The following is a 16,988-nucleotide window of genomic DNA, read 5'->3' on the forward strand; positions in this document are numbered from 1 at the left end:
TATTTATCGAGATGGAGATGATTATAGGAAGAAAAAACTGGTGGAGGAAAGATTAGAAACTTGGTTTGGAGTTTGCTTGATATGCCAGGTAAACATCTAGTGAAGGTGTTGATCAAGCAGTTGGATATGTGAATCTGGGGTTTGGATGAAATGTCTGAGAGGCTAACGTGAAGTAAGTCACAGAAAGATAAATATTGTATGATATCCCTTATATGCAGAGTCTAAAAAGAAATGAAGCAAATGAACTTACTTACAAAACAGAAACAGACTCACAGACTTAGAGAACTAAATTATGGTTACCCAGAGGAAGGATAGTGGGAAGGGATAATTAGGGAGTTTGGGATGGACATGCACACTCGGCTATACTTAAAATGGATAACCAACAGGGAACTCTGCTCAGTGTTGTGTGGCAGCCTGGATGGGAGGGGAGTTTGAGGAAGAATGGATACATGTGTATGTATAGCTGAGTCCCTTTGCTGTCCATCTGAAACTATTATAACATTGTTTATCAGCTATCAGTTCAGTTCTGTTCAGTCACTCAGTCGTGTCTGACTCTTTGCGACCCCATGAATCGCAGCACGCCAGGCCTCCCTGTCCATCACCAACTTCTGGAGTTCACTCAGACTCACATCCATTGAGTCAGTGATGCCATCCAGCCATCTCATCCTCTGTCGTTCCCTTCTCCTCATGCCCCCAATCCCTCCCAGCATCAGAGTGTTTTCCAATGAGTCAACTCTTCGCATGAGGTGGCCAAAGTACTGGAGTTTCAGCTTTAGCATCATTCCTTCCAAAGAAATGCCAGCTATACTTCAATATGAAAATAAAAAGTTAAAAAAAAAAAGATGCCTGTTTGAAAGCAGTCAGCATGTGGATGGATTTAAAGCCATGAGACTGGATCATATTCCCAAGAGAGTGAGTGTGGACAGATAAGAAGAGAGGCTCAAGGACTTAAGGGAGGCAGACCAGCTTATAAATATCAGAGAGGCTGGAAGGAGCCAGAACTATTAGGAGTAAGATGTTCTGGAAGCAAGTAAACTCAGGGCATCATTCTGTCCTTTAATCTATCTCAGGTCATTCTCAAAGTTTAATATGATAAGAATATCTAAACAGAATACATAAAAATTGGCACAGTGTACTTGATTAGGTGTTTAAGGGATTTTTCATCAGTTAAAAAAAATAATTTTATTTATTTAGCTGTGCTGGATCTTAGTTGCTGCTCAGGTTTTTTTTCAGTTGTGGCAAGTGGGGACTACTCTCTAGTTGCAGCGGCTTCTCTTGTTTTGAATAACAGGCTTTTAGAGTGTTCGGGCTTCAGTAGTTGTGGCACATGGGCTGTAGATCACAGGCTCAGTACTTGTGACTCATGGGCTTAGTTGCCCTGCAGCTTGTGGGATCTTACCAGATCAGGGATCAAACCTGTGTCTCCTGCATTGGCAGGTGGATTCTCTACCACGGAACCACCAGGGAACCACCATCAGTCTTTTTTTTGTTTGTTTTTTGTTTTCTTAAATGCCTGCCATTTCCCACCTTTCTCGTTGACTTGAGAATCTGTCAATTCTCAGATTTGACAGACTCCCCAGATTCTGATTTAGAGTGACTCCACAATGTTGTCATCTGGACATTGCAGTCATAGATGGGAGACCATGAAAAAGACAGGTATCATGTCTTCTCCCTGAATCAGAAAGAATGTCAGTGTTCAGAAGTGCAGAGCTTTATGAAACAATTCACACATCTCCCATTATGATGTTGGGACTCTTATTCACCTCCTGTCGACATGGATAGACAATTTGCTGCCCTTCCAGGTAATTAACTGTGAGAGGAATTGGGCCAGGCACCACTCTTGAATATCTGCCAGATTTTAGTGGCATTAGCCCAGAAGTCACTGGTTCTGCTAGGACAATTCTGGAAACAAAATGGCCTTTGATGAGACTTCCTGATTCCATATGTCTGTCCTGGGTTCCAGCTTCTGTCTCCCTGAGAACAAACTCATCACCATGGTAACTGCATCCACATAACACATGCTGCCAAGAGTTCCTGAATCCTTTCATTTGCTTCTTTCCCAGTGTTGACACTTATTAATCTAAAATCAGATCTCACAATTAGCTTGTCTTCAGGAGGCCTGTATCTCTCTTTAAGTTCAAAATAGTTTATTTTGCAGCAAAAAATAAATAAATAAATAAATAAATAACTGATTCACTATCCAATCTATAATACCCACCCCAGGAGGCTAATATCTCTCTTAATCCCCACTGTTGCACTGATGACAGAAAGGTTCAGGACCCTCAGCATTATTTCCTGAAGAGTTAAATGACATTCAGGCAGCAGGAAACTTCTGCCAATAAAATCAAAATCTAAACTGGTTGCCTTTTATTATCACTTAAATTATTCTCTCCACTTGACATGGATTTATTGGTCAGTTTAGACTCTGTGACAGATTTGGTTGTAGTCACACGGAGCGTGACTAACAGCCTTAACTACAAGCCTGTAAACGGAGTGCGATGTACGTGTACATTATCACCATCTAATATTATCTGTGGGCTAATTATGTAAAGGCTAAAGTAAATGAACACCACAGTAGTTGCCATGCACAAGCCCAGGGAGGGCAATTAATGCTCTACGGCAGCTGACCTGGGCCATCAGGTGGGGCCAGGGCAGTGCTGGAGGTCAGCGCTCTGTCTTGCACTGTTTATTCATACCATCTTCATTTGAGGATGGTCACTGGCATCTCTTTCTTAGTGATTCCTAATTTCCTCAAAGTTTATTTCAGAATAACTGATGTAATGTTTATGGCTCTTTTTAATATGCATAGGCTGATGTGGTAATACATGGGGAACCCATTAAATTTCTAGTGGTTTATCTGGTGTGAACACTTGAGGTTGACAGTGTGCTCAAGGAAGGACTCCGCCTCACCCCCCACCCCCACCTGCACCACATGCTGTTAGCAGGATAGGGTGGGCCGTGTGACTCACAGTCCCCAGATGTCACTGGAAGGGGGACACCCAGGCTGTGTGGGTGGAAGGCAGCTCTGGAGGCAGAGGACCTAGGAGGCATCCTGCCCCCCAACTCTCTGAAGCTATGTGACTGGGCAGCTGACAAACTTCTCTGAGTTTTTAGCCTCTTCGTCTGCAAAATGGAGACCTTACTGTTGAGACTTGAACAAGCTAATAAAAATCATTTTAGGCCAGATGTTTTATAGTCGATTTTCATAGAACCTGTGAAATAGATAAAATCATCATTCCCATCTTAAGTATGAGGCAGCTCAGCTTCAGAGAACTGAAACCCCTTGCTCAAAGTCACACGGTATATAAGTGGTAGAGTCAGGATTTGAACCCAGACCCCATCCGCTTAACTATTACACGGTGCGGCCCTAGGCAGGCAATATACGGGACTGGCAGCAGAATCTTCCTGTTTTATGGAAGGAGGCAGTTAGCGGGCGCTGAGGTGACATAAAGGGCAGGGGGACATGACTGGCCCCCCATTTCTGGTCAGCACTGCTGTCACTAGCGACAAATCAATGTGTCACTTTGAATGTGTGCAAATTGTCTCTGCATGATTTACGAGGAATTCTACAGCTTAAGATAAAGTCATAGGCCATGTTGTAAAGTAGCTTCATTTTTTGAGGAGACAGTAATTGAAATTGGAGTGTCCCTTAGCTCCATCCATGCCCACACTCTAACCCACAGAAACCCAACGTATTCCTCCTACCTCCCTGGCACTCACAGACACTCAGCCTCACCTTCCACTTGCTTCCCTCTGCCCTGTCATGCAGGCCTGTATCTTCAGCTATGGGCAAACAGACACATACAGGCCCTGCCCTCAGAGAGGAAGGAGGCTGAGGCTCAACTGTTCATCAGAGGTGGAGGGGGCAAAGCTTGTAGACAGTGCATTGTGGACCAGAAACTGCTAGAACTGGAAAAGACTTCAGAGATCAGCTGGGCCAATCACCTAGTTGTATAGACGAGGAATCTGAGGTCCAAGGGGACCCAGCAAGTTCAGTGGGTCTGCAGAGCTGAATGACTGACAGCTGGGCGCCAGGAATGGTGAGCCAGTGAACAGGAGGGGGTGAGCAGGGCCACAGTGGGGGAAGAGCTTAGTGCTGGATAGAAAAGGTGGTTCATTATCCACCCCTGTAAACTTTCCTAACTCAGAAGTTAACTCAGTAGCTGGAGTGGGGGATTTCTCCAACATCTCTAGTCATTTGATTAGGACTATCTTCTTAATTATTTATGTTAGCAATTTAAAGAACCAAACCCTATAATTTAAGAGAGATAAAAGCAGGAAATAGTGACTGACACCAAGTATGAAAAATAACTTCCCAATGATGATGGTATGTTTTAGACTTCAGGAAAATTTGAAAGTAGACTTTAATTGATGATTTTTATAGAGGTAAGAATGAATGATCATTAGAAACTAACCCTCAGTAGTTAAAGGCCACCCCCATCACCTCCGCTTTGTATTTGCCATGGCTTCAGGCTTCATCTCAGATGTCATTTCCTCTGAAAGGTCTACTGCTCACCATCATTGCATCCCCCTGCCCCATCCCTGGGGTCACTTTCCTTCCTGTCACCTCTGGTATGTCCTTCGTGACACTCACAGCCTGCGATGGGCTTGTCTATGTATCTCTTTCCTCGTTTCTCCCTCAGGAATGTGAGCTTCCCTGGGCCACAGACCACTTCTGGCAGACACTCAGCAAAAGCATGGAACAGGTTTCAAAACCTGAAAATTAGTAGTGACTTCGTTGGTTCTATTTCCTTTTAAGTGAATGTACTTCTTAATACGGCTATCACTACATTAAACGTATTAAAGACCACCTCTGACTGCCTCAGCAAAAAATAATAAAGGCAAATAGAAATCTTCCTCCAGTAAGGCCCAATAAATGTATTGAGGATTGTAACAGATCCTAATGAACATGGTAGCCTGAATAATGAATAAATTGCCTCTATTAAGTAAATAAGGACCAACTTTACAAGGAAGCAGCAAAAACACTGTTTACTTAGTTTCTTGAAGTTAAATTGTAACAGGTACACTTTTCCTTTACTTAACATTTTGAGAGGTTTAACAATAAAATGCTTTAGGCTTTTACTTTATGGTAGAGTTTTTAGTAAAAGAAAAGCTTGCTTACTAAAAAGTAACAGAAAATAATAAGAAAAATTGCATCTAATGTTTTTATAATTATACAATTTGCCTTTTACTTGCAACTGCTTTTTACAGAGGCACTAATGGAAATTGTTAAACCTTTCATGCATTTACAGAAACCAAAATGCATTTTAATGTGGTTGAGGTAATAACCAAAGAAGAATGTTGTTAGTAATAATAGTAGTGAAACTGCTCAGGACGCTACACTCTTACCAATAGGAGAAGTGATGGTCTTTGTTATAAAAGGTTTCCAGGAGGTCGGCTGTCTATATTATTCACTTGTGGGAGACTCAAATATGTGCTGACATTTCAGGATTCATTGATACACTTTATTAAACAATTCTTCCAATTTTTAAAAAAGTTTCAGTCATTTGAATTGCAAAACTAACACATTTTTGCAGTAGTTCAGAAGCTAAGTACCTGTAGAAAATTTATAGTCTTAACTTCTTCCCCTATTTCTACTCTGCATATATTAGATGCTACATATTTAGGTTATAAATTTCATCTTTTCTCCTTTGCTTATATAAATGTAAACATTAACCATAATAATAAAAATAATAGCAAGTAACAATCTTGTAGTGCTTAGAATATGTTAGGCATTTTTTTAAAGGATGGGATATATATTACACAATACATGTAACCCTATGAGATAAGCATAAGTTATCAGCCTCATTTTGTAGATTAGGAAGTTGAGGCACAGAGAAGTCAAGTAATCTGTCAAAGGCCACACAGCTAGTGTATGGCAGACATGACATTCAAACTCATGTAGTCTTAATTACTAAGCTACACTGTCTCCCACACTTAGCTTTTCTGGTTGTCTTTATATATAAAGGGGCTTATATCATATGTGCCCTATAACTTTCACCTACCTAACAAATGTCACTGACCTCTTTTCAGTCCAGTGAAGATAGATCCAAGGTGTTCTGGTGGATGGCGGCGTTGCTTTCTGTCACATGGACATATCATACATTATACAACTATTCTGTGATGCACATGTAGCTTGCTTCCATTTTTGGCCATTATAAACAATAAATAGCTTTAAACATAAATCTCTATGCATTATCACTTTTATTCTTCTCAGAATTGGACTTTTGGGAGTCAAAGAATATGCACATTTTAAATCTTAATGAATACTACCTGTTTATCTTCCCCAAAGGTTGTGGAAATTTATATTTCTACCAAGAGTGAATCAGGACCTTTCTCATTACCTAATACTTTAAATAAAAATAATTTTATGAACTTGTAACTTTTATAACGAATCTTTATTTTATCAGAGAAGGCAGTGGCACCCCACTCCAGTACTCTTGCCTAAAAAATCCCATGGATGGAGGAGCCTGGTAGGCTGCAGTCCATGGGGTCAGTTTTTGGTATTATGTCCTATTTCTGAGAAAATATTGGTGGATTTGTCACAAAATGATGATATAAACACAAGTAAAATAATTAAAAGGTGTAATTATGAATGGCAGTTTAGAATTTTCCCTTTTTTTCCTGAATTCAAATGTAGAGTTTTTGTTTTCTCCTGCCAACAGTGTTCATTTCTTATTATTCATTCTTTTCCATCTCTATCTTGCTCTGGGGAGGACTAAGCGGGGACAGACGACCATCTGTCCTGATAGTTTACACCAGATAATTTCTCAAAGTCCCTTCCAGCTCAGTGATTCTCTGAGAATATGAATCCTTTAAAAATCAAGTTACAAAATCCAGGATGATGGCTTGTGATTTTATAGAGCTTCTGTGTGGTTCCATAAAAAAATGTAGCCATGCCAATAAAATAAGTAGAGTGTACCTGTGTCTTGGGAAAATATAATTTCTGGAAACATGACAGCGACCAGAATGATATGGAGGTTGCATATTCAGGGATGGTTTAGATGACACAAGATTCTTGGATCCTTTCCACTTTGGCCCTGCTTTCCTGACTCAAAGGACACTTTGAATATAAATATATTAATCAGAACTATAAAACACTGATTAATTTTCATTGAAGAAAGTATCCCTGAAATGGGCTTCAATAAAATCAGTGTGAATCTCTTAATTTTCCCCATGATGTTGTTGCATCATCTCTATTTTGTTTAATTTTTATTTTATTTAACTGAAGTTGTTTGTATTGGATTCAATTCTTTTCCATATAAATGAAACAGATTTGACTCATCAGTTTTCCTCTGTATAAAACTGTACTGATGCTATCTTCTATCATTGTCTGACAGCCATAATTTCTGCAAAGTTCTTTTTTTGAGTCTATGTTTGCAGGTCTAAATTCGGTGATAAAGATTTGGTTCTTTTGTCACTTCATTCAATATTAATTTTACATTGTAGTTTAAGCCATTGTCAGTTTTGGGTTGATTCTTAACCATCACATTTACTGTATCATGAATTTGAATAAAAGACTAATGGTTTACACTTATCTCCTAGCTAACCCATGATAATATTGTGAATATTTTTGTGATAAAGAGAGAGCAGTAGAAAATGGAGGCTAAGAGAGACAGATATAAGAGACCAGCTTAGTCCTAAGGAATCATTGCTGAGTTCTTGAATGTACAGAGGGGCTAAGACAGCTTGCAGGTATAAAGTGACAGAGACAATCACCCTTGGGATCCAGTGGCTGAATCAAACCTTCCTGTTTCATTGCTGCTGAAATGAATGCAGGTATCTAAATGTCTGACTTCTCTCCTTAGAATCCTCTCATCAGGGTTCTTGGCCTCTACTGTTGTTCAGTTGCTAAGTCATGTCCGACTCTTTGCAACCCTGTGGACAACAGCATGCCAGGCTTCCCTGTTCTTCACTGTTTCCCGGAGTTTGCTCAGACTTACGTCCATTGAGTCGATGAGGCCATCCAACCCTCTCTTCCTCTGTTGCCACCTTCTACTACTGCCCTTGATCTTTCCCAGTATCAGGTTCTTTCTCAGTGAGTTGGCTCTTTGCATCAGGTGGCCAAAGTATTGGAGCTTCAGCTTCAGCATCAGTCCTTCCAATGAATATTCGGGACTGATTTTCTTTAGGATTAACTGGTTTGATCTCCTTGCTGTCCAAGGGACTCTCAAGAGTCTTCTCCAGCATCACAGTTCGAAAGCATTAATTCTTCTATGCCCAGCCTTCTTTATGGTCCAACATGTACAGTCTCACATCCCTACATGACTACTGGAAAAACCATAGCTTTGACTATATAGAGTTTGGCCTGTATAGTCAAAACCTATTCTGTCTGTCTTCTATCTCCAAGAAGTAAAGAAGATGGAGGTGGGCATTTAATTAGAAGTAGCTTCAGGTACCAGTGACAGAAGGTCCAAAGTAACCAGACAGAACTTCTCTCTCACCTACAAGAAATTGAGGGAGGCAGTGAGGAGAGTACTACGTGGACCCTGAGAACTGGAGCTGGGGAAGGGCTGTTATCTGAAAGAGGATCCCAGCCTCAGTTAGAACCAGCCTGTCAAAACTGACAGAAAGTGAGAGGAGAGAGATTCTGAGCTTGCTCTTCTAGCATGTTCTACTGACAGAATGTTGGTGTAACTGAACCAGAGAACCAGGGAGCCTGGCAGAAACTGTCCACAGGGGTAGGCTCTGGGGGAATGGAGAAGGGAAGCAAGGGAACAGAGAAAGACATGGAATGGATTTGGGTGTGTTTGTGTGTAAATTCAGCATAAGGCAAATAGACATACATGGATAATGAGAAAAGACAGTGTTCAACGGGCACCATAAGAAAGGTATCAGTAGTTCTGACAATATTTTCAGCTACTATTTTCAAAATATTCACCTATTTTCAGTTAATTGAATTTGTTGTTGTTTAGTCTTTCAGTCATGTCAGACTCCTTTGGAACCCCTTGGTCTGTAGCCTGCCAGGCTCCTCATGGGATTCTCTGGGCAAGATTACTAGAGTGATTAAATAGTTATATTCTAAACATATTCCAAGCAGTATCCCATTCAGTCCTCAGGACAAGATTGTGAGGTAAGTGTGTTGTTTGTATTTTAAGAAATGGTAAACCTAGCAGAGATGTAAAAAACTTGCTTAAGTTAGAACGCAAATGGTAGACACAGAGCTCTAAATTAGTCTGCTGGGCACCATCACGGTGATCTCACCCATGGTTTTGATTTCTGTCCCGTGGGTCAGCAGGAGCACGTGGCTTCCAGTGGGAATGTGAAGCTGCCTCACTCTAACTTCCTGTCAAGGACAAGGCTGACATTCTTTCCTCCCATTTTTCAGAGAAGGGAAGTTGGGGGCTGAGAGAAGAGAGGTGTGTGCTAGGGGTTCTGTGACAATTCCAGTTTCTCACCTTCCATCCTGTTCCCTCCAGGAGGCTCTTGCAGCCTCTTTAGTGGCTTGGCAATCACTTTCTGAAAAAACTGAGCAGGTCAATCTCATTGGCCTGGTAGGATTTAGTGGAAGAGTGGTTTGCCTCTTATCTACTTCATTAGCTTTCTTCTGGGCAGAGATCTCTGGATAAACCAGTTTCTCCATGACCTGAAGAAGTAAAGCCTGTTTGTTGGCCCAGGGTTGGGGAGTAGGGTTAGGGGTAGGATCAGGGGAGGCAATTTTTGAAGATAGAAATTTTAAATTAGTACAGTCTTTCTTGCTTTGCAAAGAAACCAAATTGGAAGAGATTGGGATTTAGATCCAATAGTTTTCCATTTTTGTTTCTGTCAGCAACTATATCAATTTAGCTTCTAGACAGGACATAGGAAAATGAACAATGCTGAACAATTGTATTATCTCCGACCAGTCCAGTGGGTAAAAGTAGTAAAAAGCATTGGAACATTAGCTATAATGGCTTTCCAGGGCAAAGTGCAATGGCTATGAAGACACACAATTAGCAAAGTCATTTGTTCTGACAGACACTGCTGGCCAGCACTTGAAACAGGGACAGAGCTCTCATGGAGCTGCTTCTCCATAGATGTTCACTGTTATTGCTGAAAATGCTCACAAGCACATGTCCTGCTAGCTACAAAGAACCTGAGAAGGATCTACATTCCTTTTCCCCATAGCTCTGTCTCTCTCCTTCAGTTCAATGACAAGGTTCCCAAATGATCACTAGGCACCTGATCTCCACCTCACTTCCCATCCAACTCTCAACTCCCTGGCAGGTTGGCCATCTCCTCCTCCAGCTTCCCCATCTCACCATTGAACTCCTGTCACTTGTGGCCTTGCTTGACCGTGGAAGCATTGCCATTGTCCGCCACTCCTTTTCATCTGAATTTCTCTTTCCTCTTGGCTTTCTCTGACAACACCCTCTTCTGATTTTCCTGTCTTTCAGCTTTTTCCCCTCATGCTAACTTCTTTTCTCTGTCTATCCATTAAATGTTGATTGACTTTCTGGTTCTTTCCTTGGCTGTTGTCTGCTAAGTTGCTTCAGATGTGTGTGACTCTTTGTGACCCCATGAACTGGAGCCCACCAGGCTCCTCTATCCATGAGATTCTCCAGGCAAGAATATTGGAGTGTGTTGCCATGCTCTCCTTCAGGGAATCTTCCCAACCCAGGGGTCAAACCCTTATCTCTTATGTCCCCTGCATTGGCAGTTAAGTTCTTTACCACTAGTGCCACCTGAGAAGCCCCTATCTTCCTTTACCACCCTCTGTATATTCAGTCTTGCTGGTCTTATCCTCTAGTCTTCACCCAATAGTCATGCAATAAAAGCTTCCAACCTCTAGTCCACATCTCTCTCCTGTGTTCCAGATCTATATAGATACCTAACTTCCTTCTGGGTGCAGCAGACAGTACTGGTGGTCTCCCCAGACAGTGCGGGTCCCTTTCAGTATATTTGTGTGTCACAGTCCCACTCCCCAACCAGGTCTTGTGCCCTTTTTTCAGAGGGATGTCCTCATATTACCAGAGCAGCTTTGTGTACAAGCATGGCGAGTTTATGTGTTCCCTCCACCCCACCCCAATCTGCCCCATTGCAACTCTTAACCAATGACTGTTGGGTCTAGAGTATGAAAATTTAGGTCCTTTGTGTTGAGTGGTAGGTTGGGTCTGCAAGAAAGCAGATGTCAAGATGGTTAGAAGTACAAAGAATTATTGAACATATGAGAGCAAGAGTAGGCAGAGAAAGCCAAGAATTGATCTGACACTTGTGGAAGGTGAGAAAAGAGGAAGGAAGATTGGGTAGAATGAGCCTCAGACTACCACCAGGTGCTGAGAAAGTCTCAGGTACCTCCAGTGCAGAGATTGTTCATAAAGGAGTCGCAGAAATGGTGACATTTTTCACACCCATATCTCCTCTCCAATCCTACTGACATGGATACTAAATCATCTTTTTGCTGGGTTATTACAATGGGTCCTCTCTAGGATAATCGGCCCCAATCCATCCTCCACACTGCAGATTTTGAGCTACCTAAACACACAGGGGATACAGGGTGGAGGGAGAATCTAAATTCCTAGAAGGGCACAATGGTGATTCTGGGGGTTGCAAGCAATCCTTCCATTCTGGAATGTGAAACAGAATTTACCTTGAGAACAGCATATCACTCTGTTCTGGGAAGAACCTTTTGAGTTGTGTGTGTGTGTGTGTGTGTGTGTGTGTTTTCAATGATGTAGATAGAAGGCAAGTCAATTCACCATTTTTGTAGATGTCAATGGGATGGAAACTTTTTGACTCACCAAAGTTCCAGGTTTAGAGTGTGTTGCTGAGTAGAACAGGCAGCATTTCTTGTTTCAGATAAATGTAATCAGAGGGCCAAGCTTGGGTAGGGGAAGTATTAATTGTGGAAAGGATCTTTCTCAAGTCTGTGTTTGAGTCATGACTTCTCTAGCTGTCACCTATGTGAACGGTCTTGTCCTCTTAAGCATTTCTGAAAATGAAATCTATCTTAGCTCTTTCCCCTCATTAGAATTGTGATTTATTAGGTAAAACAGAAAACAAGATCAAGGCAATATTTGGTTAAGGTTGAATTCTCTATCTCAAACTTTTGGGGGCTGCTGGCCTAACTCTGCTTTGAGTCAGAGAGGTGTCAAGATTCAACTCAATAGCCTCATTATAGTCTCTGTCCTATCGAGAGTGTTAGCCTCTTGGGGGCAGGGTTTTTGTCTGCTTCCCCAGAGTTTTTAGCATATGTCAAGCTGATAATCTGACTCTTGCTACCCCATGTTTCAAATGCTTATATTTCAAGTGCCACAAGACAAGCGATGAACTCAAAAAAGTAAGCCAAACAGGAATATAATCGTGTGAATTTGTGAAATAATGAAGCTAGCTTTTAATTTGGATTTAGTGGGCATTATTCGATTTGCAGGCCTGTAGTCTACCTTGTTTACTTTTGGAGCAGTAAGTACCCTCACAGACCTGTTTATTGATTAGTGTGAGATGAGCATTGTAGCTAATCTTGTTTCAATCCTTCTGTGGCCACCAGTAAGAAAGAAAAATGGTTCATGCAAAGCTCCAAATGGACAAAGAGAGAAAGATCAAAACGGAATGAGGTTGATCCATTTATTCAAAAGCATTAGAGATAGTCTGAACAAAGTAGAGAAGATAATCACTTGTAGAAATTTAGTCCGTAACATGTGCCCAGGTATTTACATAGTTCCTGATTGGTGACAAACCAGTTTTAACATGTCCATAGGCTGTAGTGATGAGTCAAAGTATGCAAGATGAAATTTAATGGGAACAAGTGAAAAAACCATGCAAAAGCCAGGGAGATGTAGGTTAACTCAACAAGACAATTTAACAGATTTAGTTGCTTTGAAGCTCAATAAATCAATAATGCAATTTTGCTGCTGAGAAAACAAATTCTGTCTTAGAGTACATTACTAGAGGTATAGTGCTTGAGAAAAATGAGTGGATGGGTGGTAGTTTCTGGGAGTGCATCAAACCATACCTGGAATCCTGTGTTTAATTCCGGATGTGGCTCTTTCAGGTGGACATTAGCAACCTAGAAATGATCTTATGTTGAGTGGGGCAAGTGAAGAGTGTGGTCAAAATCACTGCAACCATTACTAGCAGATGGAGCTATGGTGAAGTTGTCCCTCTGCCCATAAATAGAGAAGGTACGGAAGTAAGATAGAACTCTTAGGGTCAAATCATAAAAGTCAATACACTGGATGAGGAGAGATCCTAGGCCCCCATGAAACAGTATATAAAGGACTATGTATATATGGTAATATACATTAAACAAACCTAAAGAAGAAAGGCTTCCCACTACCAGGTGGCACTAGTAGTAAAGAATCCATCTGCAATGCAGGACACATGAGATTCGGGTTTGATCCCTAGGTCAGGAAGATCCCCTGGAGGAGGGCATGGCAACCCACTCCAGTATTCTTGCCTGGAGAATCCCATGGACAGAGCAGCCTGGCAGGCTACAGTCCATGGGGTCACAAAGAGTTGGACATGACTGAAGCGCCTTAGTATGCATGCACAAGGAAGAAAGCAACAATTAGAGATGTGGAACACAGGATGAAAAGGAGTCAGAGGAGATGATCAGAAAACCAGCCAATTCCAATCTAGGGTAGAAGAAGTCTAAAGTAATGGAGTTTTGTAGAGAGTCAAGGATATTTCTATTATGATGCAAAAAATACAAGCAGCTCTTGTAGTCTAAGGCCATTAAACATTCAAATCATCTGTTCCTTGTGTCCTCACTTTGTGCTTACCATGCTATCTTCTGATTGCAAATTGATTTCCTACTAGACTCGCCTACAGGGAGAGAAGGTGCCCGGGTGCCATCTGAGTATTCTGGTGTGACAGTAATAGCTCTGATTGTAAATGAGTCTGTTGGCACTCTGTGCATCTCATGGGCTTGGCTAATGGGAGTCTGCCCTAGAGGGTCAGAGCCACTCCTGTGTGCTTACACAATCTGGTTTTAGAAATTGCAAAACTGAGCCAGGCTCAGGATCATGGCAATTTGCCATGGTAACAAATTTCAACTCAGTGGGAAACAAATTCTTCTGGAAATCAGAACAGTAACGTTCTTGTGAACACCTGCAGCAGGTACTGTCCTTTGATACTTAGATATTGTTCCACTAAATCTTGCCTTCTCTCCTTGAAGGTGCTGAAGTTGATTCACTTTTGTATGACAGTCACTCCTGTATCCACAGATTCTGCATTTGTGGATTCAGCCAAGGATGGGTTGAAACTTTCAATCCACAGTTGGTTGAACCTGTAGATAGTGAGGGCTGACAGTCAGGGAGTTGAGCATCCCAGGATTTTGGTATCCTCAGGGAGGTCCTGGAACCAACCCCTCACAGATACAGATGGATGACTATACTTAGCACATGGGAGTTTTGTCAACCAATCAAAAGCCTATCTCTGACCACCCTGGACCTGACTGACTACCACTCTTCTTCAGGCTTGGCTCTTACTCACCTTCACATCCCTCTACTCCACTAAAACAATCAGGACTAGCGCCTTCCTCAGCAGTCTCCCCACCTCCACCCAAGAGCCACATCCACTGAGCAAGTAGCCATCTCTCCCATTTCCTAAGTCTGCACAGCACACCTCATACTCTCCCCTATTTCTGTTCCCAGAAACAGTCTCGCACCTGACAAGTACCTCTAGCTTGCTGACTTCCCTAAGATGATCCAAGATACTATCTCTCTTAATGGCACAACTTGTAACCCATGGGTAAGTAGCACTCTGTCCCTGTGTCCTACTCAACATTTCATATCCTCAGATACTGCATTTGGATTTTATTTCCATTCACACCTTTGAGCATCTGAACTTCTCCTTGGCTGGGATAGGTTACTGGGTGGTGCCCTCCACAGAGTTCTGCATGTAGATACACTTCACCTAATGTTTGTTCATTGACTGGCTACATTAATTCCGTGTATGTGCTAAGCTGCTTCAGTCTTATCTGACTGTCTGTGACCCTGTGGACTGTAGCCCGCCAGGCTCCTTTGTCCATGGGATTCTCTAGGCAAGAATACTGGAGTGGGTTGCCATTCCCTCCTCCAGCAGATCTTCCCAACCCAGGGATCAAGTCTGAGTCTCATGCCTCCTGTATTGGCAGGCAGGTTCTTTACCACTAGTGCCACCTGTGAAGCCCATATTAACTGTACCATTTCAATAACCTATAAACATTTTGGAGAAAGTTAAACAGAGATTATATGACCTAAATCAAATCCCTTATGATTATGCAGTAAAAGTGAGAAATAGATTTAAGGGACTAGATCTGATAGAGTACCTGATGAACTATGGACAGGAGACAGGGATCAAGACCACCCCCACGGAGAAGAAATGCAAAAAGCAAAATAGCTGTCCGAGGAGGCCTTACAAATAGCTGTGAGAAGAAGAGAAGCAGAAAGCAAAGGAGAAAAGGAAAGATATAAGCATCTGAATGCAGAGTTCCAAAGAATAGCAAGGAGAGATAAGAAAGCCTTCCTCAGCGATCAGTGCAAAGAAATAGAGGAAAACAACAGAATGGGAAAGACTAGAGATCTCTTCAAGAAAATTAGAGATACCAAGGGAACATTTCATGCAAAGATGGGCTCGATAAAGGACAGAAATGGTATGGACCTAACAGAAGCAGAAGATATTAAGAAGAGATGGCAAGAATACACAGAAGAACTGTACAAAAAAGAGCTTCACGACCCAGATAATCATGATGGTGTGATCACTCACCTAGAGCCAGACATCCTGGAATGTGAAGTCAAGTGGGCCTTAGAAAGCATCACTATGAACAAAGCTAGTGGAGGTGATGGAATTCCAGTTGAACTATTTCAAATCCTGAAAGACGATGCTGTGAAAGTGCTGCACTCAATATGCCAGCAAATTTGGAAAACTCAGCAGTGGCCACAGGACTGGAAAAGGTCAGTTTTCATTCCAGTCCCAAAGAAAGGCAATGCCAAAGAATGTTCAAACTACTGCACAATTGCACTCATCTGACATGCTAGTAAAGTAATGCTCAAAATTCTCCAAGCCAGGCTTCAGCAATACATGAACCGTGAACTTCCTGATGTTCAAGCTGGTTTTAGGAAAGGCAGAGGAACCAGAGATCAAATTGCGAACATCCGCTGGATCATTGAAAAAGCAAGCGAGTTCCAGAAAGGCATCTATTTCTGCTTTATTGACTACGCCAAAGCCTTTGACTGTGTGGATCACAATAAACTGTGGAAAATTTTTCATGAGATGGGAATACCAGACCACCTGACCTGCCTCTTGAGAAACCTATATGCAGGTTAGGAAGCAACAGTTAGAACTGGACATGGAACAACGGACTGGTTCCAAATAGGAAAAGGATTACGTCAAGGCTGTATATTGTCACCCTGCTTATTTAACTTCTATGCAGAGTACATCATGAGAAACGCTGGGCTGGAAGAAGCACAAGCTGGAATCAAGATTGCAGGGAGAAATCTCAGTAACCTCAGATATGCAGATGATACCATCCTTATGGCAGAAAGTGAAGAGGAACTAAAAAGCCTCTTGATGAAAGTGAAAGAGGAGAGTGAAAAAGTTGGCTTAAAGCTCAACATTCAGAAAACTAAGATCTTGGCATCTGGTCCCATCATTTCATGGGAAATAGATGAGGAAACAGTGGAAAAAGTATCCAACTTTATTTTTTTGGGCTCCAAAATCATTGCAGATGGTGACTGCAGCCATGAAATTAAAAGATGCTTACTCCTTGGAAGGAAGGTTATGACAAACCTGGATAGCATATTGAAAAGCAGAGATATTACTTTGCCAACAAAGGTCTGTCTAGTCAAGGCTGTGGTTTTTCCTGTGGTCATGTATGGATGTGAGAGTTGGACTGTGAAGAAAGCTGAGCTGCTGAAGAATTGATGCTTTTGAACTGTGGTGTTGGAGAAGACTCTTGAGAGTCCCTTGGACTGCAAGGAGATCCAACCAGTCCATTCTGAAGGAGATCAGCCCTGGGATTTCTTTGGAGGGAATGATGCTGAAGCTGAAACTCCACTGCTTTGGCCACCTCATGCGAAGAGCTGACT

The 16,988-nt window shown here is 41.9% G+C and overlaps 1 pseudogene; it reads left to right on the forward strand.

Annotated features, from left to right (window-relative positions):
• Positions 1-15,348: 15,348 nt before the first annotated feature.
• Positions 15,349-16,149, forward strand: LOC133254673 (uncharacterized; annotated as a pseudogene).
• Positions 16,150-16,988: the final 839 nt, after the last annotated feature.

This window comes from Bos javanicus, chromosome 1, assembly GCF_032452875.1.
Source record: "Bos javanicus breed banteng chromosome 1, ARS-OSU_banteng_1.0, whole genome shotgun sequence".
In the NCBI taxonomy this organism is placed as follows: Eukaryota; Metazoa; Chordata; class Mammalia; order Artiodactyla; family Bovidae; genus Bos; species Bos javanicus.